General features: G+C 41.8%; 1 long non-coding RNA gene and 1 pseudogene across 1 annotated transcript in view; both read left to right on the top strand.

The window, feature by feature from the left end:
- The first annotated feature begins 3,572 nt into the window (after positions 1–3,572).
- Positions 3,573–26,377, top strand: part of LOC137205074 (uncharacterized) — a 30,213-nt gene continuing 7,408 nt past the window's right edge. Inside the window, exons 1-2 of the long non-coding RNA XR_010933990.1 lie at positions 3,573–3,711; positions 5,335–5,457. This is a non-coding gene — a long non-coding RNA (uncharacterized lncRNA). The remainder of the gene's footprint in view (positions 3,712–5,334; positions 5,458–26,377) is intronic.
- On the top strand, positions 7,832–8,682 carry LOC137205073 (DNA-directed RNA polymerase II subunit RPB11-a pseudogene; annotated as a pseudogene).

Below are 26,377 nucleotides of genomic sequence, written 5' to 3'. Positions count from 1 at the left end.
GGTGGTGTCATCGGAGGAGTAGACTCCGGAACCAGGTTACCATCAAGAAAGAGTTCCGCCCCACGCCCCCTCCCCTCCACGCCCCCCCCCCCCCCAACCAGCCTGCGGTCATGACCTCTCCAAGCCCATCACCCCAGGGATGCCACCGTCCCAGCGCCCTCCTGGCTGCTGCTTGGCGATCAAAGCTCCACTCGAAGCTCCCTCGGCGGCCAAGTCCCCTTTGTTTGTTCTCCACCCGGGCCCCTGGACTCGTCACCTCCTGGCCTCTGCCAGCCTCACTCTTCTGCATTCGCTGCATGGTTATTTCCTGACTGCCTTTTTTTCTGTTACGAATTTGCTCTGAGCTCTGGTCTGGGCGAGCCCTGACCGCCACTTGCTTCCTCGCTGCTGACTCATTGGTCTGCTCTGTTGTCTGGCTTGGGGGACCCTCAGGATTCCTGACGACATGGCCCCCTGCCTCACTGGGACTCCTGGCACCAGCCTGTCCTTGGTCCTGGAGCCACCGGACACCCCTGGTCCCCTCCCCATCTTTTCAGGGCTCTTTTCCTTATATACTGTTTTACTGCACAATCCTGGGTTAAGTCATGTAATCTTTCTGTTTCCCGGTTTTCCCATTTTACAAATAGGAGTCTAGGTAAGCTGCAAGCTGCCCACACAGGGCTTGCGAGGAGCAGGTGAAACAAACACGTGAAAACACTTTGCAAAGTGCAAAACTGATGTGAGGTCTGATTTTTACTGCAGTGCGGTTTTCTCTGACGCATCCTTCCTGGGTGTCATTTTCTTCATCCAGAGCTTTGAGGTTTGGAAAGGATTGACTGCTAGTTTGATAGACTAGTAGGTAAGAAGGAAAATACTAACTGTTGCTATTGACCATATACTGTATGCCAAGTCCTGGGCTGGGTGCTTTCGATTCATATTTAATCTGATCTTTACATCTACTCTGCAGGGTAGGTATTACGATTGTCATTTTACAGCTGAGGAAATAAAGGCTCAGAGACACAAAGTCACTTGTCCAGGGATGCACAGTTTGTAAGTCATAGAACAAGAGAGTGTGTTCACTTCTGTTTTATTTCCAGTTTGTAAGTCATAGAACAAGAGAGTGTGTTCACTTCTGTTTTATTTCAGAGCTGTGATGCTCAGCACGTGTCCTCCTGAGATGCACCCCTGGGCTTTGCCTTTTCTCTGGTCCCACCCGGCCAGTTGGATTCACGCTTTGTTTTCCCTGCCCCGTGGCAGTCATGATGTAGGGCAGCCCTCCATACTGATGGTCATGCCCTGGCGTAATCTCTTCCTCTTGAGCCTGGGCTGGACTTAGAGACTTGCTTCTGACGAATAGACTACAAAAGAGGTGATGCAATATCACTTCTGAAATTAGTTTACAGAAGACCGTGGCTTCTGTGTTGCTGCGTTTTCCTACTCCCTCTTGTTCAGCTTGATGAAACCAGCTACCTTACTGTGAGCTGCTCTATGGGAAGGTCCTGGGGAGCGGACTGAGAGAAGCCACCCGTAGTTGCCAAGGACCAGAATCCTGCCAACAACCCATGAATAGCTTGGAGTCAGGTCTCAGCCCAATTGAACTGCAGATTCACTGACATCGTGAGAGCCCCTGGGCTGAAGAACTCAGCTAAGTCATGCCTGCATTCCTGAACCACAAAATGGTGACATAGTAAGTGCTGTTGTGGTTTTTCTTTTAAACCACTACTTTTGGGGGTCATTTGTTCCACGGCAGTAGATGACCAATACACATGCTGTATACTGAGAAGCATTACTGATGGAGTCTACTGTCCTTACGGCTGGTGAATAAGGAAACGAACTGACATGCTCCACTTTCTCACCCAACAAGCAACACCTAATAAGAGCTGAGATTGGAACTCATGTCACTCAAAGCCCAAGGCATCACATCACCCTCTAGGCTGAGCTGCTGGGGGACACATGCCTTTTTACAGGGGATGAAGGTGACAAGGCTGTTGTTTTGGCCCCATTGTACCAATGAAAGCGGATAAGAATTTTATGTCTGAAGATAGATTGGTAAGGAAGAGTTTGGGGACCACAGATCATAGAGGGCTTCCTAAATATTTCCAGGTAAGTTAATCCTTCTTCATTTGAATATAGAGCCACTTTGACCTCAGGCAGGGGTCAACATTTTTCTGCAAAGAGTCAGAGAGTAGGTATTTTAGACATTGCAGGGCACGTATGGTCTGTTGCATATTCTTTTACTAAAAACAAACAAACAAACATTAAATATGTAAAAGCATTCTTAGTTCAGAGCTCTTCTAAAAACAGGCTGTGAGTCACATTTATCCCAGGCTGTAGTTTGTCAGCCCCGACTGAAATTAAGGTGACCCTCAATGACTATGGCTTAATCCGAGTATGGTTCTCCACGGGGATCCAGGAGGGAATTAAGCCCTAATGTCCTAAAGCATCCATTATATGTAATGACTCCACTTCTCTCCTGTGGATTTAGAATGGCATTTGTTATGTACATACTTGGGAGAATTGAATAATACTCACTCAAAAGACTTTTGTGTTCTGAGGTTCAGATGACAAGCCCTGGCTAGTGGCACATGTAATCACACACTTATTCATTCACCAGTCATTAAGTAGGCACTCAGTGCTCAGTGTTGGTTTATGTGGCGTGACAGCAGAGATAAGGGACTCTGGGCTTTCCCTCAAAGACCTCATGCTGAGTGGACTACTCGGGAAATTTTGAAAATAATTTCTGAAGTCGTGCTCAGGCAGAAACAATGTGATGACTCTAATAAGTATTCCTTTTTCACTAATCTGATATTTTTGCTATAGATTGAGGGCGTTTCTTTTTCTCCACAGGGCTGTGATCTATGCTACGCAGACTTATTGACAGTTGTCTGAGAAATGAAAAGACCCCCTGGAAATATCTGTCCACGGGTAGACCTGGGTGAGAATCAATCCTTGCCCACCACTGACTATGTGACTTCGGGCAATTACTTAACCTTTTTGAGATACCTTTTCACCATAAGATGGAGAAAATAATAATACCCACTTCAGTGAGCTGTGGTGTAAATTTAAATGAAAAAAAGCATGCAAAGCCCTGAGGGATGATGCTAAATACATAGCAAGAGCTCAACAGAAGTACCTATTACTGCTGTTTACAGGGTACGACCCATGATTTCAGGGGCATCAGATACATGCTCTTAATTTTTTAAAGTCAGATCCATGTATATATGTATATGAGATGTGCCCATAGAAAGGAAACATCTGCAGTTTTGTGTAATTGCTTTGGCCTCCTCAGGGAACTGGGTCAAGCTATGGAGGGTCAAACACACCTAATTAGAGAATCTACAAATCCCGAATAGATGCCATTTTTAGAAGGATGGTTCGATTTCTTCTCGACACAATAAACTGGCTGTGCAGGAGGATGGGGAAGGGGGAGAGGGGAAGCATCACTTCAGCAAATCCCTGCTTTTAACTTATTTTTTTCCATTCCTTCTGAGAGTGTCTTCATGCAGAAAAAACTCTCTCACTCTTCTGGATTCTGAAGTAAGAATGAGAGAACCGAGCTTTAGTGAGCTCTTGCTTTGCACCAGCCTCTGATCAGTGAATCCTCACTCAGCCCTATGAGAGACGGAATATTTTATCATTCGCAATTTACATAACAGACGACTTGCACGGATTGCCCACCTAACTTGACCTAGGTCATGCGGCTGGGGCATCTGTGGTCTGGTTTAAATCCAGGTAGGTTCACTTCAGAGCCCCACTCTTAATTCCACTGTCCTACTACATGGCTACACAGTAGAAAGAATTTGAGTCACATATGCAATTAAAATGTTCTGGTAGTCATATTTCAAAAAAAAAAAAAAAGGAAACAGGTGCAATTAATTTTTAAAATTCATTTTATTGAAGTATAGTTGATTTACAATGCTGTGTTAATTTCTTTTTTAAAATTAATTAATTAATTAATTTATTTTTGGCTGCGTTGGGTCTTCGTTGCTGCGCGCGGGCTTTCTCTAGTTGCAGCGAGCGGGGGCTACTCTTCGTTGCGGTGCATGGGCTTCTCATTGCGGTGGCTTCTCCTGTTGCGGGGCATGGGCTCTAGGCATGTAGGCTTCAGTAGTTGTGGTGCGCGGGCTCAGTAGTTGTGGCTCATGGGCTCTAGAGTGCAGGCTCAGTAGTTGTGGCGCACAGGCTTAGTTGCTCTTGCAGCATGTGAGATCTTCCTGGACCAGGGCTCGAGCCCATGTCTCCTGCATTGGCAGGTGGGTTCTTAACCACTGCTCCACCAGGGAAGTCCCGCTGTGTTAATTTCTGCGGTACAGCAAAATGATTCAGTATATCTACCTTCTTTTTCATATTCTTTTCCATTATGGTTTATCACAGGATATTGAATATAGTTCCCTGTGCTCTATAGTAGGACTTTATTGTTTATCCATTCTATATGTTTGCATCTGCTAATCCCCAACTCCCAATCTTTCCCTCCCCCAAAGGTGCAGTTAATGTTAATCATATATTTAAGTTAACCAATCATCTTTAAGATGTTACCATTCAATATGTAATCACAGAAAATAGTCTTCTTTACACACTTCAGGAGTTATCACTTCTGCACGGCTCCATTAGGACCTTTCACGTGGTTGGGAACCATGCATGGCTGGTGGCCTCCATAGTGGAGAGTGTAGCCCTGCGCCGGCTCAGCCAGAGTTACTGGACTTTCTATTTACATCTCTATGTTTACATAGTCTTTATTCTTTTGTTTTGGTATCTTCAAAACTATTAAAAATATCCTGACTACTAAAACTGAAAGTAAGTTTTAAAAAAAAGGAAGAAAAGAAAGCCGTGGTAATAGGGTCATTGTTTGGGGATTTCTAACAATGCCTAAGGAAGCTGTATTCTTTGGTGACTTCTGTCAGATTGCTCAAATATTTTGAGTTCAACTGCTTGCCCATTTAAGAACATAAGGTTCATTTATCATGTTTCCCCCTTGGCCAAGCAGAAATCTAAAAATAAGCTCTTAAGTTTGACTGAACTCTTTATATAAATATCTGTTTGCAGTTGTTGTTTTAGCAAAAGAAAAAGCCAGTCTCCTAAGTGTTTTGGTTCTAGAAACTTTAGGAAACTGATTTTGCCCCTAAACACTTCCTTCCTCTAAACCACATACAGACTGAAAAAAAAAAAAGGAAGTGAAAATTAGATTTTATTTTATTTTTCCTACAAGAGGACAGAAAAGACAATCCCTTCCCCCATACGACATTCTTTTGCCATTACCCTTCCCACCACCAAATTCCAAATGATGATCAGAGGATGAAAAATTGGCCCCTTCATATAAAGCTTAACTCTGTAAAGTCTGTGGAGTCTTGGTTTCAGGTGTCACATCTCATCTGACGAGTTTGGAAGGGCCTGCAGGAAATCACTGTGTCACATAAACCCCTTTTTGTGTCTCTGGCAATGTTTCCCCAACACTGGACACAGAGAAGACAACAGTAGACAGTAAGTGCTTGTTGAATTAAAATTTTTTAATTTATTTGAGGAAAGTCAAGAAAAATTTCTATGGACTATTATAAGAGAAAAGTGGTTTGCTATTTCCAAATATACTAATGGAAACACTTAGAAGAGGTATTTTGATTAGAAGGAAATGACCTGGGGGCAAGGAGTGACATGAAGATGTGGGGGAAAATCCTGGAAATTAAAAGGGTGACTGGCTTCTAGAGGTTCCTCCTTGACTCTGTCTTTACATGAAATTTTAATATGAATAAAATATAAAAACGAAAAAAAAGATAAAAAATATGTAGAAGAATATCTGTAAAATTTTGGTCAAGGGGAAGATTTTAAGGTAGTAGGTAGGAAACTTAGAAGACACAGTTATATTTAACCTGTCTCTCTATAGAAATACATATATATATATATACACATATATGTGCATGTATGTATGTATTTAATACATATCTTATGCAAAACAGTGAACTGGGAAAAATATATGCAATTAGAATACTATCAGAAGATATAACAAGTTGCTCTTACTAATATACGAATGACTGATAAAAGAAAAAGCAAGTTATAAATGAAAAAAAACCAAAGAAAATAAACTCTAAAGATTTTCTTCCTCACTAGTGAATCAGAAGTGCAAACTATACAAAAATCAGATGAAAATTTTAACTCACCACATAAGCCAAACAAACAAACAAGTAACATCATACAACTATAGTGAAGTATGCTGGCTACCCAGCTGCTGGGGGTGTGAATTGATTGAATAAAAGACTTCAAGCGATTTCTGGTGAATAATACTTACTAATAACATTAATGCTAGCTGTCTGGGCTTAAAACATGTTAGCAAAGTATCTTTCAGAACTGTGTGTAGGGTAGAATGAAATCATATTCACTGTTAATGATATATTTCCTTACAGAGAAAGACAAATATCACGTGATATCACTTATATGTGGAATCCACACACACACAAAAATGATACAAGCAAACTTATCTAAAAATAGAAATAGACCCACAGATATAGAAAACAAACTTATGGTTACCAAAGGGGAAAGGGGGAGGGATAAGTTAAGAGGTTGGGATTAACACATACACACTACTATATATAAAATAGATCAATAACAAGGACCTACTGTATAGCACAGGGAACTATACTCAGTATTTTGTAATAGCCTATAGGGGAAAAGAATCCGCAAAAGAATATATACATATGTGTGTGTGTGTGTACATATATATGTGAACATATATAACTGAATCGCTGTGCTGTACATCTGAAACTAACTTGACATTGTAAATCCACTCTACTTCAATAAAATTAAGAAGAAAAGAAAAGCAAAATAAAGCTATATGCCCTTATGTGTTTTAGAAAATGAGAATTGCTATTAACCAGCTGGGTAATTTGCCTTATGCAGTAGCCTTCAGTTTGCCTAGACGACCACTCTGGCAATGGGCTAGGGGTAGAAGGCACAGGGCTGGCGTTGGGCCGAGGCTGCCCACAGCCTCATCCCTTCCCTGCTGCAGTGGCCAGGGAGTCTGGTGCTGCTGATGACACAGGGGGGGGAAGCTTCCGGATGGCATCAGACTGGATGTGAATGAAAAGGAAGCCTTCACTGGCTTACACTATTGAGATTTGTGGGTCAATATCTGGTCCTTGTGGTCTAGCCCAACCCAACTAAAACAACAATACAGATAGTATTCTTTAGGGACTATAGAACAAACATAGTCTCTCTATATAACATAGAATGTATATATACATTCTCTCTCTATTATAACATATATATTTAAAACATATATATGTTTTACATACATATATATGTTTTATACATACATATACATATTTATATGTTTTACATATATAACATATTTACATTTATGTTTTTACATACATATACACATTTATAAAACATTTACATTTATGTTTTATACATGTATATACATATTTATGTCATATATGTTTTACATACATATATATGTATATATAAAATATATATATTCAAATGCAGTTAAATATAACTGCATTTCTTTCTAAGTCTCCTACCTATCTTAAGGTCTCTCCCTTGACCAAAATTGTACACATAGTCTTCTACATATTCTTTTGTTTTTATATTTAGCTTTTACATTTTGCTCCTATTAAAATTTCATTTAAAACATTCAGACGCATCTTACACAAACTAGCATCCTCGATTGGATGAACTATTTTGGATCATTTGGAAGCACTTTTGAGATCTTATATCACTTTCAGGTTGTTATATAAATAGATCATCAGTCACCTGTAATTATAGTTGTTAACCGAGCGCCAGGCTACGGTCCTGATTAAGATGCTTCAAGTCTACTTCTTGTGGCGGCGGCGGCAGCTGCGGCGGCCGCTGCGATGCTAAGATGAATGCCTCTCCCGCCTTCGAGTCGTTCTTGTTCTTCGAGTGCGAGAACAAGATCAAGGCACCCGATGCCTGTTTGTTCACCTCCAACAAGGAGGACCACGCGCTAGGAAACATCATCAGATCGCAGCTGCTGAAGGCCCCCCAGGTGTTGTTTGCTGGCTACAAAGTCCCCCATCCCTTGCAGCACAAGACCCTCATCGTGTGCTGACCGCACGGGATGCCAGCCTTCACCCAATGCCATCACAGACCGCTTCCGTGAGCTCTTCCTGCTGGAAGAGCGCGTCCAACTGGCCATCAGAGACAAGCAAGAAGGAATTGAGTAGCGGGCTGCACCTGGCCCTTCTCCAGGCACCAGGTGGACAAGAACACTTCTTCCAGCCGTGGGCCTCCTTGTAGAAATTCCAGAGAGCCCCTCACCCCTGACACCGATGTGTCCTGTACATAGAGTCTGTTTCACTTTCCTAATAAAGTGTGGCAGGAAAGGACCCAGCTGTGGGCGGAGGCAGAGGTGACTTCCAAGCAATGGACCGTCAGTTCAGCGGAGCTAGAGGACCTGTTCCAAAGCCACTCGGGGGCCTCATTTCAAAGCGGCCTGGCCCGGAGACCCAGATTTCTGTCTGAGAGCATGGCAGGAACAAACTCATCTGGACAAAAACTGGGAACCTGCGGCTGCCAGGCAGTGTCTGAAGCAGAGGGAAACTGAAAACCCATGTGCTTCTAGAAGCCTCAGCTGCCGGACCTGCTTGCCTCAGCGTAGGGACACTTGATGGGGCCCACAAACAGCTCTCCCCAGGCCTCTCTTACATAGTGGAGTTTAATAAAAATAGTCACTGATAAAAAAGCAATCAATCAACTTCTCATACCGGTTCTGAACGTCCTGTCCTAACACCCCATTCTTTGGAATTCTTACCCTGTTTCATGGTTCCAAGTTCTTCTGCTTTCTCCCTCGCTGTCCTGGGGCATGGTCCTCAGCCTTGCTTTCCCCACTGTCACTTTTGGACCCATGGAGCACCGTTCCCAAACTGTGATCCATGGACGATTCAGCTTCTCCTTTCAGGCTCCAGCCTTGGACCCAGGGGCCTTGTACCTTTTGAATGCCTTACTTGGTCATTCAACCCCAAAACCTCAGCAGTGGGGTAGGGGAGAAGGTTAACACCCTTAGGTGGTGATAGCAATAGGGTGGGAAAGCCATCATCAGAAGTTCTCTCTCTCTCAAAGTCAAGGTTAATAATCCAACATCAAAAACCATTGTGAAATTCTATGAATACTTGGATTATTAAGCAATTTCCACACTTGGATTTTTCATGGGTGCTGAATTGCCAAGTGAACAAAGCTTGGAAAATTCTTGTTAATAAGTTCATTATTAACAAGTAGGTAACTGTTAACATAGCACACCTAGTTTTTACAGACCCGGTTATAGTGCCTGGAAGCTGTTAGCTGATACTCTGAGATACTGCAGGAAATCATTACTTCATAGAGGTAGGCTTTTTCTAGAGAGCTAGGATTAATTATATTTCAATAATTTGTCTTTATGAAGATACCATGGTAGTCATTTTTCCTTAGTGAAAATAAGATGAAGCTGGACGTAAATAAATCCTAAATGTTCATCAACTAAAGAGTAGCTACATAAATTATTTTTTTATTTGTGTAATGTAATCTCATGCAACTATTAAAATAAAAACTAGAAAGACAAGGTTGGAGCATAGAAGATTAGCATGAAATAATGCTACAAGAAAGAGCAGAACATGGTGTTTCCTTTAAGGTTAAAAATCCCACCCACGGCCCCTGAGTAGGGAATTCAGTGGTATAGCTGTTGTGAATGAAGGTTGATCAAAGAATATTCTTCATGTTTGGATGGACTTTCAAAGGTGGGTGCTGCTGAGGAATTCATTGCCATGAGAACTTGGACAGCTTTCCCAGAGAGGAAATAGTTGAACACAAGGTCTTCATGGTTGATCCTAATCCCCAAGCCTCGCACTAAATATGGAGAAGGCGGGCGGGGAAGGGTTGCAGCTGCCATTGGGAAGTTTACCAGAAAAACATGAGAGTCATGATACACAAGCTTTGTGTAGAGACACTGATGAAAATTTGGGAAGGAGGGGATGGAGGTGGGAGGGCAAGGGCTGGGGTGATGGTGGGCTCTATTTTGAGCACAATATTTAACAACGACCATTTGGTGTTTTCTTCAAACACAACTTCTTCTATAGCTTTTTTCTCCCGTTCCCAAGCACTTGCGCCAAATTTGGGGTAAAACTGAAAACGAAAATGAGTCAAAGAATGAGCTGAACAATGTGTGTGTGTGTGTGTGTGTGTGTGTGTGTGTGTGTGTGTAGGGGTGTGATATAAAGAAGGTAAAAATTTCCTGTTCTGTGTTGGGAGTTTTAATGATGTCAAGGGGAGGACCATTTTTCCTATTCAGAGCAGCAATGGTTTGTGTAGAAGTGAGGCCAGAATCACACCCATCACAGAGACTCCAGCTGTGGCCAGCGCAGATGGGATTAGCGGAGAGAAAGGAGTATGATGGCCATTTGGAAGCCCATGGCTCCTGAACTAAATGGGACAAAATTCATCTCTCCACTGCATCTTCAGGGTGTATATTCCCTCCGTGAGGTCTGAGGAAACAGGAGTCATATAACCACATAAAATGTGCATAGAAGAAGATGCTGAATAGACTTTTCTCAAAGTCCTGGAACCAGGGACAGCACTTTGAAATCGGAGGCTGTGTACTTCATTTATTAAAACCTTGGGCTTTAGGGCAAGAGAGCCTGGGTTTGCATCCTGGTTGCCTCACCTCCTGGTATATAACCTTCAGTGGATTCCGTAAACTTTGTGCTTTAATTTTTTCATCTATGAAATGTGGTTGCTGTGAGGATTAAATGAGCTAATACCTATAAGAGAATCAGCACAGTTTCTGGCCCATAAAGTTCAGCTATGAGGACGGTGATAATGACTACGATGAAGATAAAGATTAAGGCTCAAAGCTGAGTAAAAGGAAGCCAGTTCGTGATCCGTATTTTAAAGAAAATCCTCCACAGTGGGATCAAGGTATCTCTAGACCTCATTTACAGGGGGCAGAACTGGCCGTGTCAGCTCCAGGGAACACCACAAAATTCTTTGCCTTCTCTCACAGACACATTCGATGTTAGGCTGGGTGGTTTGGGGTACTGTAACAGGATGTGGGGTTGGCAGCACACAACAGCACTCTATGTGAGTGCTATTGGTCAGAGGGTGGCTTTCCTCTGTGCAGATGTTTAGGAGCCAAAGCTCCTTGCATGCTGTGCTCTGACCATCTCTCCGGGCATAACAGTCCTCTGCATTGAATTGACAGAATGAGGAAAAGAAAGCAAGAAGCCACTAGCATCTTTTTTTTTTTTACATCTTTATTGGAGCATAATTGCTTTACAGTGGTGTGTGAGCTTCTGCTGTATAACAAAGTGAATCAGTTATACATATACATATGTCCCCATATCCCTTCCCTCTTGCGTCTCCCTCTCTCCCACCCTACCTATCCCACCCCTCTAGGTGGTCACAAAGCACTGAGCTGATCTCCCTGTGCTATGCGGCTGCTTCCCACTAGCTGTCTATTTTACATTTGGTAGTGTATATATGTCCATGCCACTCTCTCACTTAGTACCAGCTTACCCCCTCCCCACGTCCTCAAGTCCATTGTCTAGTAAGTCTGTGAGCCGAGACCTGGAGGTGACACATGACCTCCACTGTCTTTCCACTGAGGTCAGTGGAAAGGGGTCAGATCGAGTCCCATAAATCCCACCTACATGCCTGTGTCTCCCTCTGGGTCATGGTCTCCCAGAGACACGAGACGGGAAGTAGCATTTTCACAGACAGTGAGTTCTCCTTTCAAGGAGGACAGAGGGACAGAGGTTGAACTGCAAGAAGGAGACCCCAGGCACCTCATTCTCATCTAAACGTTTATTGAGCTGCAAAGCTGGCAGCTCCATCCTGGCATGACCCCTGGGACAGAAGGTGACGGGGATCTTATGAGATGTTGATGTGTGTTCTCCAAAGTCAGGGGGCCAGATGTGAGCATGGAGACTAAGGCTACTTCTCACCTGTGGTTTCATCAGGCAAAAGTCCCACCAGAGCTGCGGAATCACGCAGCGTGTGGCAACCTGGCTTTGGATGCGCAGGAAGAAAATGGAGACAGGCTCCCGATCCATCAGAGGACCCACAAAGGACCCTGAGGCTCTGCAAGGATGTACGTACAGTCAGAGAAGATACGCAGGTCTTCAGGCAGCAGTCTGAAGAGGATGAGAGGTTGCCCCGCTCTGAGAGGTGTTTGGAGACAGTGGTCCTTGGATGTGGTTGCCCCTCCCTGAAGGGATCCTCAATCAAGGAGAAGCTGAACAGAGCCCCTGAAAAATCACACACAGCCTCTACTCAGAGGCCATCGTATTGGTGGAGACCCCAAGGAGTCCACTGGACGGTTATCTTCTCCCATCAACAGGCAGCCAGCCGTGCCAGACCCCTCCCACTTTTCTATTTCTTCTTCCTACATGACGGCTCATAGGAAGGAGACTGGGGGAGGAAAAGAGCAGACCACGCCTCTTAGGAACCAGGGGTCACACAGGTTAACGATCAAGGCTGAACTTCGGAGAAGGGAAAATATGAGAGCAGAACTTAAAATGAGAAGGATTGAATGATACTCTTCTAATATCTGAAAGGGACCAGGAAGTTACGGGATCTTCCGGAGATAAGAAGGGACCGTAAAAGAAAATCCCACACTTTATGGTTAAATACAGCGATAGGAAAAAAAGGACAACAAAAACCTCCCACACGTCATGTCCCTCTCAAGACCAGCCCGCTGGGTGAACCGGTTTCCTAAACACAAAGGTGTAAAAGCTGCCGGGGAAGAAGACACCACTTGCCTTTTAGAATCTGTTTGCACCGATTGGCTCTTACTGGTCGCCTCATCAGTTGACTAGTCTCTGCCTACACGAATTTACAGTGGGGAGGAGGTGGGCTGTGTGCCCCTTAATCTTTGTGCTTTGCAGAGCCCGAGGGGTCTTGTTGTGGGCAAAGAGGGGAGGCGGGAGAGGGCGGAAGAGACTACTGTCTTCCATCCGGGTGGCATTAAGAGCCTTGGGGCTGGTATGATTGACAGAGAACTGCCCTTTGGACCAGCGGGGCCCAGGAAGAAACTTGGGAATCTAAATATTTAGGGGGAACATTTTAGGGCCCAGGATCTCCTGCATGGGCAGGTGGTGACTTAGAGAGAACGAAAATCAGTTTAATGGTTTAAATGCTGTTGTTTGCAGCTGTAAACTGGGGAGACAGGAAGACGTGCGGGTTTCAAGGATGAATAATTAAAAGGAATATTTATTCATGCATCCATTTGTTATTCAAAATCATGTAGTGAATACCTACTATGTGCCACGGTCTACACTAGATGCTGGGCATACAATAGAGGGTGAAGCATCTAAGCTCTGCTGGGCTAAGTCTGTGAAAGCAAACGCAGAGAGCTTTAAACGGGCACAGGATCTGGTCTGAGGGTGGAAGAGAACGGATGGAGAGCCAGTATGTGAGGAGAATGGGAAACAGGGTTCTTCATGTTTAGGAATTCCTATAATGCTGTTTTAATACTCCCTTCATAACAAATAAGAATCATGAAGGAAATGAAAATCTTGGCACGGTGAACCAAATGGAGAACTGCTTTCGTGTTTTTCTTTAGAGTCCAAGTCAATTAAAAGTCGTTTAATGCTGACAAAGGGTCTCCATTCCCTCCTTTCGACTTTCCCTGCTGAATCCAGAGAGCGTCTCCCGTTTGTCCATTTCCCCTCCGTTCCGTTCACGCTGGGACCTGCCACATCCGGCTCATTCCCCTGTGAAGCAAGTCATGATAAGGCTTTCCTCTGCTGTAATTTCAGAATCCTTAAGTAGTTTCAGAGGAAGCCTATTTAACAAAGTAGTAGATCGCCCTTCCTTGTTATATCCTGAAAACGTAGGACAAGAGAGCTGTTGTTATCTGAGGATCTCAAAACCAGGAGTGCTTTGAAAGGAAATGATGTCTCATGATTCTCAAGTAAAGCCTGAGAAAGTACGTTTAGACGCCCAGGTGGGTGAAGCAGGGAGCTGACACGCAGGTGGGTTATGGGAGAAGCTGAACAGTCTGTGATGTAGGAATTTAAGCTAAGCATGAATTAGAGCATCCCCAGCTCACGCCTATTCCACACACACACACACACACACACACACACACACACACAGAGGGATTCAAGATGTATAGGTACTAAAAAAGATTGCACACTTCTAACTAGCCTGTGGACAGAGTGTAGGCTAAAAATGTAAACTTATTAATAAATTCAGACCTTCAAAGAAACACTTAAGTGGCTAGTGACATAACATTTTTCTGTAGTAGAAGATAAGGGGTTTCTGTAGTTTCAAGGTCATACCAGGAGCGTCCACCCTCAATGAGGCGTATGGGGTTCGCCGAGCTTCAAGGTGAAGGTGGCAGCCTAATCTCAGGGACAGAAGACGGAAGGATTCAGGTCACACTGTGGCGTTCTCGTGGACTTGCGTGTGTGCTTGAAATGAGGAAGCTCTCAGAGATGTGAGTAACCTGGGCTAACTTCTGCCCAATGCACGGGAGGGGGCGGGGGGGGGGAGTCCCCGACACTGACCGTCACTGGGGAAGTGGAACTTTTTTTTTTTTTTTTGCGGTACGCGGGCCTCTCAGTGTTGTGGTCTCTCCCGCTGCAGAGCACAGGCTCTGGACGCGCAGGCTCAGCGGGCCCAGCCGCTCCGCGGCATGTGGGGTCTTCCCGGACCGGGGCACGAACCCGTGTCCCCTGCATCGGCAGGCGGACTCTCAACCAGTGCGCTACCAGGGAAGCCCGGGAAGTGGAACTTTTGACCATGATTTCAAAGCGAGGGGCGAAGAAGTGAAAGAAACACAGGTCGGAAGGAACACTGTCAGGCTCCCTCCCTCCACGGAGACTGGATAAAATAAATAATGCATAGCTCTGATGATGCCTTCGCTGATCATAAAACAAGTATTTGGCTGCTATAGATACTTTTCCCCTTGAATCGGTTCTTGGGCTAAATACAATTATCTCTTTTCTAAGGTTCCATTTAACAGCCTAAAATCAAGTAATTATAGAAAACAGCTAAATATTTTATACCAAAGTTACCGTGGTTGATACAGAGAGAGCTAATTAAAACATAAAAAATCTTTTATAAAAGCCAATAGGTAAGAATTTAGATGTAAGGTTAAAAAATAAATAAAAATACAAATTAAAAAAGCCAATAGAAATACTCATGAATATGCACAAAAATTGACCTCCATAGAACTTTGCAATGTTTAAAATATAAAAACTTTTCCATTACTCCTTCCACTTAATGTGTCAGGGCCATTTTTTGGTCTTAACCTTAAGTACTTTTGTAGCACGTACATTTCAAACCTGGTACACAGTGGCAAGTACGGGCTTGGTGTAGGGGATGTGAAAGTGTGTGGAAACTTGCCAGGACATTTCTGTTAATTAGGTTATTCAGGGGTTTGTTAGAAACTGTTGGGATCTTGGGAAGGAAGGTAGAGATTGACTGGTGGAAACCCAAAATATTGGCAAGGTTAAAGGTTGTACTTCATGAGAGATAAATGGCCCCATGAACTGCACCTCAGAGAGACTTACCCACCCTCTTTGCAATGCTGGAGCCCGGTGGGTCTCCCAGCTGTGAGGCCCGCCGGGTAGAATGGAAGGATCAAGGGACCTCTCTCCCATAGTCTGTGGGACTGAGCTCTGCATGCCAAATTTATTTTAAATTCCCAACCTGATAAATTACTCTCCTTCCCCCCCAGGGGGAAAAGGGAGTAAAGGGAAAGGGAAGCGGGCAGGAGGGTTTAGGGAAAATCCCTCTTTACTGAAACCAGAACAGCTGGGAAAATGTGTTTCCCTCTCCTGGCAATGACTCCTTAATCCCTTGGATTTTTTCATTCTACACTCTTGATGGCTGCAGTGTGTGGTTCAAGGTGGCTTTGAGGGATTAAGCATCAAACACTTAGGCCGTGTAATGCGGTGCAATTGGTAGCATTGTTTCCTATGGCTTTGAATCCCAATGTTTTCTTTCGGGTCCTAGGCTCAGAGCTGCGCTAATGTGCTTGGACGTGTTAAGCTTATTACAAACTGACTAACTGGTAAGAATGCTAGCAAATAAGCCACTAAGACCTTCATACTTGACTTTAAATGGTTCAGTTCCACAACCCAATCAATGACACTTGGTCTTGCCCTACAGATGTTTGTTCAGCTATATCAGTTACAACATCCTTCAGAATTTTACATCCCAGATTTTCTTCTAAACACAAATGAAAGACGTTTCTGAGTTCTTAGAAGCATGGGAAATGTGGTATTCTTATAAGATACAATCATTAAAATTCCTTCAGGCATTTCTCTTTCTGTCACAATATAAACCAAAACCAATGTGTATATACACACGCATACATACAAGCACACACACACACACACACACACACACACAGGCTGGTAATTGTATTGTCTACTATGAGGATTGAACGGCTTATGAATACTTCAGATTGAAGCTGTTTTGGGTAAGAAAAGCAATCAGTGAGAGATCAAAAAGTTAAACGTATCTCCATGCCAAATCAACAAATGGTTTTCTTTAATAAAACCTACAAGTCTTAGTTTTCAAAATGGTATTGAGGAAACGAACATGACTGCAGTGCAAATATGGTCGGTATTACTGCCTCGCTTCCCGCTGACTTCTGGTCAACAATTTAAAAACAAAAGCAGTGAGGACTTTCGTGAAATCCTGTGGCCTAGGAGTCTTAGCATTTCATGATTTGGTGGCTGCTAGAAAATGCCTTACAATTTCAAGGGGCAAGTTTGTTCTTGGTGGACATCTGTGAGTATACGCAGGGCATTTCTGAATAAGTGTGCCCTTATAGGACACACAATACTGTGTATCAGGGCTGACCTGTAGTTATGCCCGTTTCCCCTTCATTTCGAGAAAGGTACAAGGGTGCCCTCTTGGGCCCTGGTGCCAAAGCTTTCCTCACACTTTCTTGAACCCTCCAGGCCCTCAAGTCAGGAAACACAGAGGCCAAAGGCAAGGTTTTAGCAGCTGAACCGGGGCCTGAGTAGTGATAGCAGCTGCAGACTTGAAGTCAGGTTTGTGAGTAATGGCCAATCCCACCTCCAATGGTCCCCAGGCCCTTTCTAACCGTGTGTGCCATTGCCGTACCAGCCGGCCCTACCTCCTCCATCAGAAGAACTTCTTCAGAGACAGCACGCTTATACTTTGGCTTTTTTTGGCAATAATAATAGTGTTCCTTAGCTAAAGGACACAATACTGGTTCTTCAAGTGCCTCCAAATTAACATGTCATTGTGGCTTTAGCCAGTAAAAACTGTAGAATCTGAGGGTTGGGAGACCATTATAGATGATGTAATTTAACCTATTTGTTCTATCACAGAGGGAATGGAAGTTGGGACCAATGTAACATAATTTAAAAACCACGAGAGTTGAATCTAGAGCCGGTTTCCTGAACTCCAGCTGAATCGTTTCTATTACCGACTGTTTACAACAAATCGGTGAATGTGTCGGCATAGATATTATTTCTATTTCATAGATACAGTTATTAAAGATGATGGAGGTTAGGTGATTTATCCAAGGTCACATGACCAAGTAGGGACAGAGTTGGAAGGAACCCAGTACCTTATCTTCCAGTTAGGATTTTTTTTTACACACACACGTGCATGGGCCCAAACTCAGAAACTGAGACACAAGTCTGCCCTCCCCAGTTTGTCTACTGCTAATGAGACATTTGTTGGGTATCGGGTGCTTTCCTAGTCACAGGGATGCTGTTGAACAGGACAGAGTCCGTGACATCCAGGTTGTGGCAGCCATTCTCCAGATGAACCCCCAGTGACTTTTGCCTCCGGTATTCATGCCCTTGTCCAGAGCTCACACGGGATAAGGGTGACCTGTGTAATCATAGGATATCGCCGGACCGCTGTGTGTTACCCCTCTGTCTAGGTCCTAAGACACACTGTGGTTTCTGTCTCGCTCTCTCTTGGATGATTTGCCCTCAGACAGCCCAGCTGCCATACTGTATGGACGCCCCAGCAGCCCTAGGGAGAAATCCATATGGGAACTGGAACCTCCGCCTGGCAGCCAGCAAATACCTGTCAGTCATGTGTGTCAGCTGCCTTGAAATCAGGTTTTCTAGCCTGAGTCAGGCCTTCAGAGGACAGCAGCCTGGCTGACATCCAACTGCAACCTCACGTGAGACTTGAAGACACCCAGTGCAGGCATCCCCAAATTCCTAACTCATCAAAACGGTGTGAGATATTAAATGTTTGTCACTGTTTCAAAGGTGCTAAGTTTGGGGTAATTTATCGTGCAGCAATTGGTAACACGTAGAGGGAGTGATCCAATAAACACATACATGAATAAAGTGAATAATTTCAAGTATAGTGTTGGAAGAGATAGATAGGACGGTCTGATAGAGGGATGGTGGAGGAAGTGCTTTGCTTTTGTCCTACTTGAGCTGAGACACCACTGTTCGTGAAGACGCCACCGTGGAGAGGTCTGGGGCAGGGAGAGAAACCCCCAAACAAGCCGCAGTAGGAGCAAAGATGCTGAGCCAGGAAAAAACTGAGCATGTTTGAAGCACAGAAGGAAAGCCAATTTGGCTAGAGTCCCGTGAATTAGGGAGAAGGTTGAGGAAGATGAAGTAAGAGAGACAGGCAGGGCCAGCTCACCAAAAACCTTGAAGGTCATGGGAAGTCCCGGAAGATTTGTAAACGGAGGAGACCGGGGATCTGATTCACTCTCTAGAAAGATCTCTGGCTGCTGTGTGGACACTGGGTGGTCACAAGGTGGGGATGCACCCAATTAGAGGTTGATGCAGTGGTGCTGGAGAGAGTCGCCACTTGAACTAGGATGGTAATGGCGGAAGTGGATGGATCTGGGGTACATTCTGAAGGCAGGCTGGCAAGACTTGCTTATGGGTTGGGTTTGGAGTGTGAAGGAAAGTGGAACCAAGGACAACGCAGAGCTGTGAGACCTGTGGTTGAGAAACCACCCTTGGCTTCAATTTTTTATCTGCAAAAAAAAAAAAAAAAAAGAAAGAAAAGACAAAATAATAACTGAATCTATCCTTGTGAAATGACACGCTCTATAGGGAATTTCTTTAAAAAGTATTCAGCACTCTGTAGCTTTAAGAGTCTAGTGCCCTCACTCAAGTTCATAAGAGCTTTTCTCCCGGAGAAAGACAGCAGATGCCGGCACACACCAGGCTGGTGGTGTGAACTTGTGATTCAGGAAGGGTCCCTGATCAGAGCTGCAAAGGACATTGTCCATGGGGGTGTAGACTAGGGGAGACTGAGTCCAACCAGGGTCCTTAAAGGAGAAACTGATTTTCAGAGAGAGAAGTTTCTTTCCTTCAGAGAAAGAAATTTGCTTAGGGTTACAGTTACGGAGGAGCTCTTTTCTCTTAAATGTTTGTGTTTTATGAGGACTTTAAGATTTTCTGGGCATCAGTTATAGTTACTGCTTCATGAAGACAACAGTAAAAAGCAGCTTATTTCTCAACTGTTATTCTTCCCACCTAGGAGATTTGGTTCTTGTAAACAGTAAAATCAAAAGGCAGTTTTCACTCTTATACAATCAAGCCCTGTGCTTAGGAATTAAGTACCTATTTTTAATGCCGGCATGTATTTCTAAGAATAACATTACGATTCAAAAATGATAAGGCACACAAATATGTGGACTCTTTATGTTTGGAAAACTAATAAAGAATTCTCTTACACTTGATCCCTCAAGGCAAAGACCATCGTGGGTCACTGGGGCCGTATTATGTTTCAGTCCTGTGATTCACTCCGTGTCAGCTGTTCTCAGCTCATTCACACACACAGATCCCAGCTACTTAATACACAGTTAAGCACATGTTCTAAAACAAGATGAAAATTCATCCAAACACCGAACAGATGTGAGTAAAAAGAAGAGGGGAATTTAAAAATATTTCTGTTGCTATCAGCAATTATTTTGTCTCCTGAATGGCATTTGGCTATTGGTGTAGAATGTGAATAAGGCTGGTGTGGTTACTGTGGAAGCTGAAACAATGGCAAGTTTCCCATTTTCAGTCCCTGAGATTGTTTACTGAAAGTTCCTTATGCTTTTCAAACTATATTTTAAAGAAATCATCGAATTCAAGTAGAGTAGTTTACATAGATCAGGAAATGATTCTGTTGTACACCTTCTTGTAGTTATAGCCGTATACTAAATGTTACAGAAGTCACTTTTTAAAATACTTTTTGAGAAACATTTCCTAAATCTGAAAGTAAATGCATTACTGTCTTTATTGATGTACAAATTTCTCCTTAAACAATAGTCAACCAGTTTAAATTAAGTAATTAGAAATTGTTTTTTGCTTCATAAGGTACTATTTTATTGAAACACCACCATTCGATTGCTGGAAAATAAGAAAACATAAATGTACTCCAGCAAATTGATGGCATATGCCAAATGATTTGATGATTCAGAGCAATAGTTTAAAAAGCGAAAAAGAAAAAAGAAAAGATAATTCAGAGTCATATAAGGAGATGTGATAGGTGGAAATAAACTTTCCAAGTACAAAAACTATAAATAGGGACATAGTATCACAAGATGTCCATCCAAATGAAATGCCAGCCAAGTCAAGGCAAAGACAAATATGGTGATAAAAGGAGCAGAAGGATAGAATACTACGTTTGAAATAAAATTAAAAAATTATCCTAATAGAAGCCTGGAATCAGAAAGCCCGACAATTCCTATTAACTGTGAACGACACTGGGATGTATATCTCTCTTATTTACGTGAAAAATAAAACTTGTGTAAAGAAGTGCATTAGCCAGAGTTCTCGGGAGACACAGGCCAATAAGACGTGTGTATAGAGAAAGATGTATTTTAAGGAACTGGTTCAATGTGATTGTGGAGGCTGTCAAGTCCAAAGTCTGCAGGGTGGGCGGGCCGGCTGGGGACCTAGGGAAGAGCTGACGTTGCAGCTGGAGACTGAAGACCGTCTGCTGGGAGAATCTCTTCCTTGGGAGGGGCCCGTCTTCTTCTTAAGACCCGTAACTGGATGAGGTCCACCCACATTATGGAAAGTAATCTACTTACTGAGAGCCTACTGATTTAAATGTTAATCGCATGTAGAAAATACCTTCCCCGTAACATCCACATGTGTTTGGCCAACTTTCTGGGTGCCCTGGCCTAGCCAAGTTGACACATAAATTTAACCCTCACAAGAACATAGTAAATCAGCTATTCACTTGCATTGATGATAGACGTATTAACTCTTCAACGACTTTGGAAAATAATTTACCCATTTTGTTAAGAACTTCAAAATGTTTACAGTCATTTTTACCAAATAAATACCTTTCTACCTCATGGAAATAAATCTAGATGCAACCACAAAGAGAAGAAACTGTACAGGAAAATATTGATAGATGTGACATATTAAAATTGAAATTTTTGTGGCATAAGACACCATAAACCAAGTAAAACACAAGCTATCAACCAGGAAAGACATTTGAACCACTTGCAGCCGACAAAAGATTAGTAGCCAAAATACAAAGTCCTGCACTCCCACAATCAATGTGAAAAAGATTTAAAACTCAGCTGAACGTCTGTGAGTCTCTTTCTGTTTTGTAAATAAGTTCATTTGTATTGTGTTTTAGATTCCAAATATAAGTGATATCATATAGTATTTGTCTTTCTTTGTCTGACTTACTTCTCTTAGTATGATAATCTCTAGGTCCATCTGTGTTACTGCTAATGACATTATTTCATTCTTTTCTATGGCTGAGTAATATTCCATTGTGTATACACACCACATCTTCTTTATGGGTACCAAAGGGTATAGCGGGGGGGTGGGCGCTGGGGCGGGAGTGATAAATTAGGAGTTTTGGATTAACAGATACACATTACTATATATAAAATAGATAAACAACCAGGTCCTGCTGTATAGCACAGGGAAGTATATTCTATATTTTGTAATAACCTATAATGGAAATTTATATATATGCATAACTGAGTCACTTTACTATACACTTGAAACTAACACAACATTGTAAATTAACTATACTTCAATAAAACTTTGCATATGTATATGTGTGTGTATATATATATATATGAAACCCAACTGAAAAACAAGCAAAGGTTAACAGAGCAGTTCTTGGAAGAAGACACCTGAATGGCTAGTAATCGTGTAAAGAAGTCCAGCTTAACTTGTATAGATACACAATTCAAAACAAGGTTCACTTTTCAAACTATCACAAAGACCAAAATTAAAAGTTTAATAATACCAACAGTTTAGAAATGCCAACTGTTGATGAGAGCATAAATTGGTATAATCACATTGGAGAACAATTTGCCTATCTATACCCAGAAAAGCTGAAGGTGTGAATACCTTAAAACCTTAAAATTCCATTTTAGGTATACTTAACCTAGTGAAATTCTGACACGTGAGCATATGTATGCACAAGAAATAGCTATTATTTGTATTATTGTTTATAAATGCAAAAGGCACAAAAATGTAAATATCCCTCAGCAGAAAAATCAATAAATCTTGATATAGTCAGAGAACTGAATACTGCATGGCAGTGTCAATCAATAAACTAGATCTACATTTATCAGCATGGATTTATCATGAAAACATGTCAGGTGAAAAAAAGCAAGTTACAAAATTATGTGTCACATGATTTTCTTTATGCCAAATTTAAATACATTCAGTTGAGAAAGGCAACTGTAAGTTTAAGAAATCATAATACGTATTACTACACATATACAGATGCAGTAAAGTTTTGAAAACATGGGGTGAAAGGACACCCATCAACCTTAAAATGCTGTTTACCTCTACAAAGATTGTGAGGGAAATAGGTTGCCGTGTTTGCTGTGTGTGTGTGTGTGTGTGTGTGTGCACGTGTGCATGCATGGCATGGCAAGATAATATTTTAAGAATGTACAATGCCAAGAGTGAACTCTAATGTGAAATATGGACACTGGGTGACAGTGGTGCCTCAGTGTAGTTTCATTGGTTGTAACAAACATGCCACTCTGGTGGGACTTGTTGATAGATTTCTTTTAAGGGTTTATGGGAACTCTATACTTTCTGCTCAATTTGCTGTGAACCTAAAACTGCTCTAAAGCTAAAGTTTATTAAGTAAAAATGTATGTTAAATCTAGGTGATGGGGACTTCCCTGGTGGTCCAGTGGTTAAGACCCTCTGCTCCCAATGCAGGGGGCCGGGGTTCAATCCCCGGTCAGGGAACTAGAGCCCACATGCATGCTGCAACTAAGAGTTCGTATGCCGCAACTAAGAGATCTCGCATGCTGCAACAAAGATCCCGCACGCGGCAAAGAAGATCCCGCGTGCCGCAAAAAGACCTGGCGCAGACAAATTAAAAAAGAAAATCTAGGCGATAGTTACATTTTAGAAGTTATTCTTTGGACATAAATGAATGTTTGAAAATTTTGATAATGATAAAATGCAGTATAACAGTTCTAGGTCATTTCAAAACTTATTTCATGTGTGTGCATTACAGTTATACTAAATACAAATATATCAATATATAAATTGGAAAATGAAAATTTACCTCTCAAAAAGCTGAGGATAATTCTAAGAGTTATTTCTTGAGGACAGGACTGTTAGCTGATACGTATTTATCATTTATACATATTTATCGCCTATACACATATGCATATTTCGATTTTAGGAACATACTTTTTGGTATTGCAACTTAAAATAGTAAAGTTTAAATTTTTTAGCTCAGATATGAGTTGTGTATGTCAAGCTGACGCTTTGTGCTCTTTGTAAGGAAAAACGTAATTTCTTAAACTTTTCATTGACTTTCTTACTTTCCAGCCCTTATAGAATCTTATCCCCAAACTTGAGTCACCCTTTCTTTCTTGCTAGCAGAACAAGTACCTCAGGATAAAGGTAAAATTACATACAACTATTTGAAAAAGCAGATTTCCTTTGTGTTTACGCCAGAAAAGTCAGCTGTGGGGCAGGAAGATTTCAGGGCACTCAGGTCAGGAGTCCCATACTTGGCTGTATATGAGAACCATCTAAGAGTCCTTAAAAATCCCCATGACGAGGCACACCGCATACCAGAAAACCTAGGAATGGGACCCAGGCCTAAGTTTTTGTTTTTATTTTTAACTTTCTAGTTATGTAACTAAAAATCTCTTGATACTAAGACAATTCAGAACCATACTTTTTTTCTTTCCTCTTGGAGGTAGATCCGTCTCATACAATTTACTATTAGTTCCCCAGAGTAGCCAGGCTATGGCCTCAAATTGGTTTGGTCTTCACATCTTTGAATCTTAAATGAGGATTCCTGGGTCATAAGTGTGACCCATCATTTTGTCAGATTTGTCGAATGGATACGGCTTGAGTTATGTATTCTTTTTGTTGCTAATGGCAACAGCACCAACTGTTTCAAGTTTTGGCCAAAAATAATTGTCACGGAAATAGATTATTTTGGGAAAACTCACAAATACATGCCTACAGGGACTTTTAAGAATAACCAGTTCCTAGATAAAAAGGAAAAAAATGCAGTTGAAACACCTCATTTACTTAAATATCTAGATATTCATGACTATAAACATAATATTCAAAAATTTCTTTGAACTTTTCATCATTTCTTAGATGTCAGTCTTTAAATTTCCTATCACAGATTTATATTTCTGTTTTATGAATAAAACAGTAAAACCTGATGAGGGGATGTTTAGATGCTTCAAAAGGCAAACTATCCTAGTGCATGATGTGTTTCATGGGAGCCTAGTTTCTACTGTTGGATGTTATAATTCAGTCTTAGAAACTGCTGAGAAACTAGAATCTGATTTAGAATTTCCAGCTTAATGGTTATAGTGTTGTAGGTCCCTCAGTATACACACAAGTGTCATAATATCACTGAAATATAAAATCTCACCTACGGTATAATGAGATACTTTATAAGGACCTATCATTAGAGAAACTGATCTCGTCAATAATCATCACAAATTTAAAGGGCTTGAAAGGTGGACCAGATGTGTGCCATGTGCACCTATTGGTAGAGCATAAATTAAGCGATGCTGGAAAGCTATCCTGTCTTCATTCATATACTCACCTGTTTACTCAAATTATATGTATTGAGCACCTATTTCATGCCATATTTTGTATTCTCAGATTACGTACTTTGCAACATCACTACCTCTTCTTTAGAAGAAGGCATTGGATCTCCTTGGCTTCAGCTAAGAGGAAATTTGACACAGGCTGATGGAAAATCTTTGTACTTATTTGCCTGTCGGCATGAATTTATTTCACATTTTGAGTAGCTGCTATCTGGGAACACAGAGTTTAGGGGAAAAGGAAAGGGCTGTAAGGAAAAAGCACAGGGCCCCTCCACAGCTCTGTTTCACCTATTTATAGATACTTCCCTTTTGTGAATGCTCTTCCCCTCTTTGAATATGCCTCATGATTATAAATTTTTGCTTCTATTTACTGTCAATCTTATAAAAAATTGTTCTACCATCATGTTTTTTTTCTTCATTAACAGTGAACAATTCGTTTTCAAAAATTTATTGATTTAGTAAAAAAGATATATGGCTATTATAAAAAGAGATGTAAGCAATATAGAAAAGTAAAAAAAAACCTCATTTCCAGCCTTCCATTTCCTTAAGATCACCACCACACACATTTGAGGCATATCACTCAGGAAACCTCTGCATAAAACAATAGAAAGATAAATTTTAAAATGTTAGAAAAATTAGATCATATAATTCATGTTCTTAAATTAAAGGCACTCTATTTTTTCTTATCATTTCTTAGCAGTTTCTTACTGTACTTTTTTATGTACAGTAAATACATGCATTGAGTGCATATTGTGTTGAGTTTTGACAGTTGTACACATTCATGATGAGAAGCGTGTGGCCATTGGAATCACTCTTTTCCTGTATGTAATGTCATTCTCTGGCCATTTTCAATATTTTCTTGTTATCTTTGGTTTTGAGCAGTTTGACCATGATGTGCTCTAGTATGGTTTTCTTCTAACTAATCCTATTTGGAGTTTACTGAGCTTCTGGAATATGTAAGTTTATGATTTTCACCAATTTAAAAAAAATGCTATCAGGCATTCTTTCTACAAATGTTTTGTTCAGCCCCATTCTCTAGCTCCTCTGCTTCTGAGACTCCAACTACCCATATATAATTATAGATCTTTAGAAAATATCCTGCAGATCCCTAAAGCTCTGTTTTTGCTTAGTATAACCTCCCCCTCTCTCTCTGTTTTCTTTCCTCTTCCTCCTCTTCTTTCTCCTCCTCCTCCTTCTTCTTCTTTTCCTTCTCCTTCTTTTTCTTCTTCTCCTTCTTCTCCTTCTTCTTCTTCTTCTTCTTCTTCTTCTTGTTCTTCTTGTTCTTCTTCTTCTTCTTCTTCCTCCTCCTCCTCTCTTCCTCTTCTCCTTCTCCTTCTTCTTCTTCTTCTCCTCCTCCTCCTCCTCCTTCTCCTTCTTCTTCTTCTTCTTCTTCTTCTTCTTCTTCTTCTTCTT

This window comes from Pseudorca crassidens, chromosome 13 (genome assembly GCF_039906515.1).
Source record: "Pseudorca crassidens isolate mPseCra1 chromosome 13, mPseCra1.hap1, whole genome shotgun sequence".
NCBI lineage: Eukaryota > Metazoa > Chordata > Mammalia > Artiodactyla > Delphinidae > Pseudorca > Pseudorca crassidens.
Note: the sequence above shows the minus strand (reverse complement) of the source record. Positions and strands in the feature narration are given on the sequence as shown.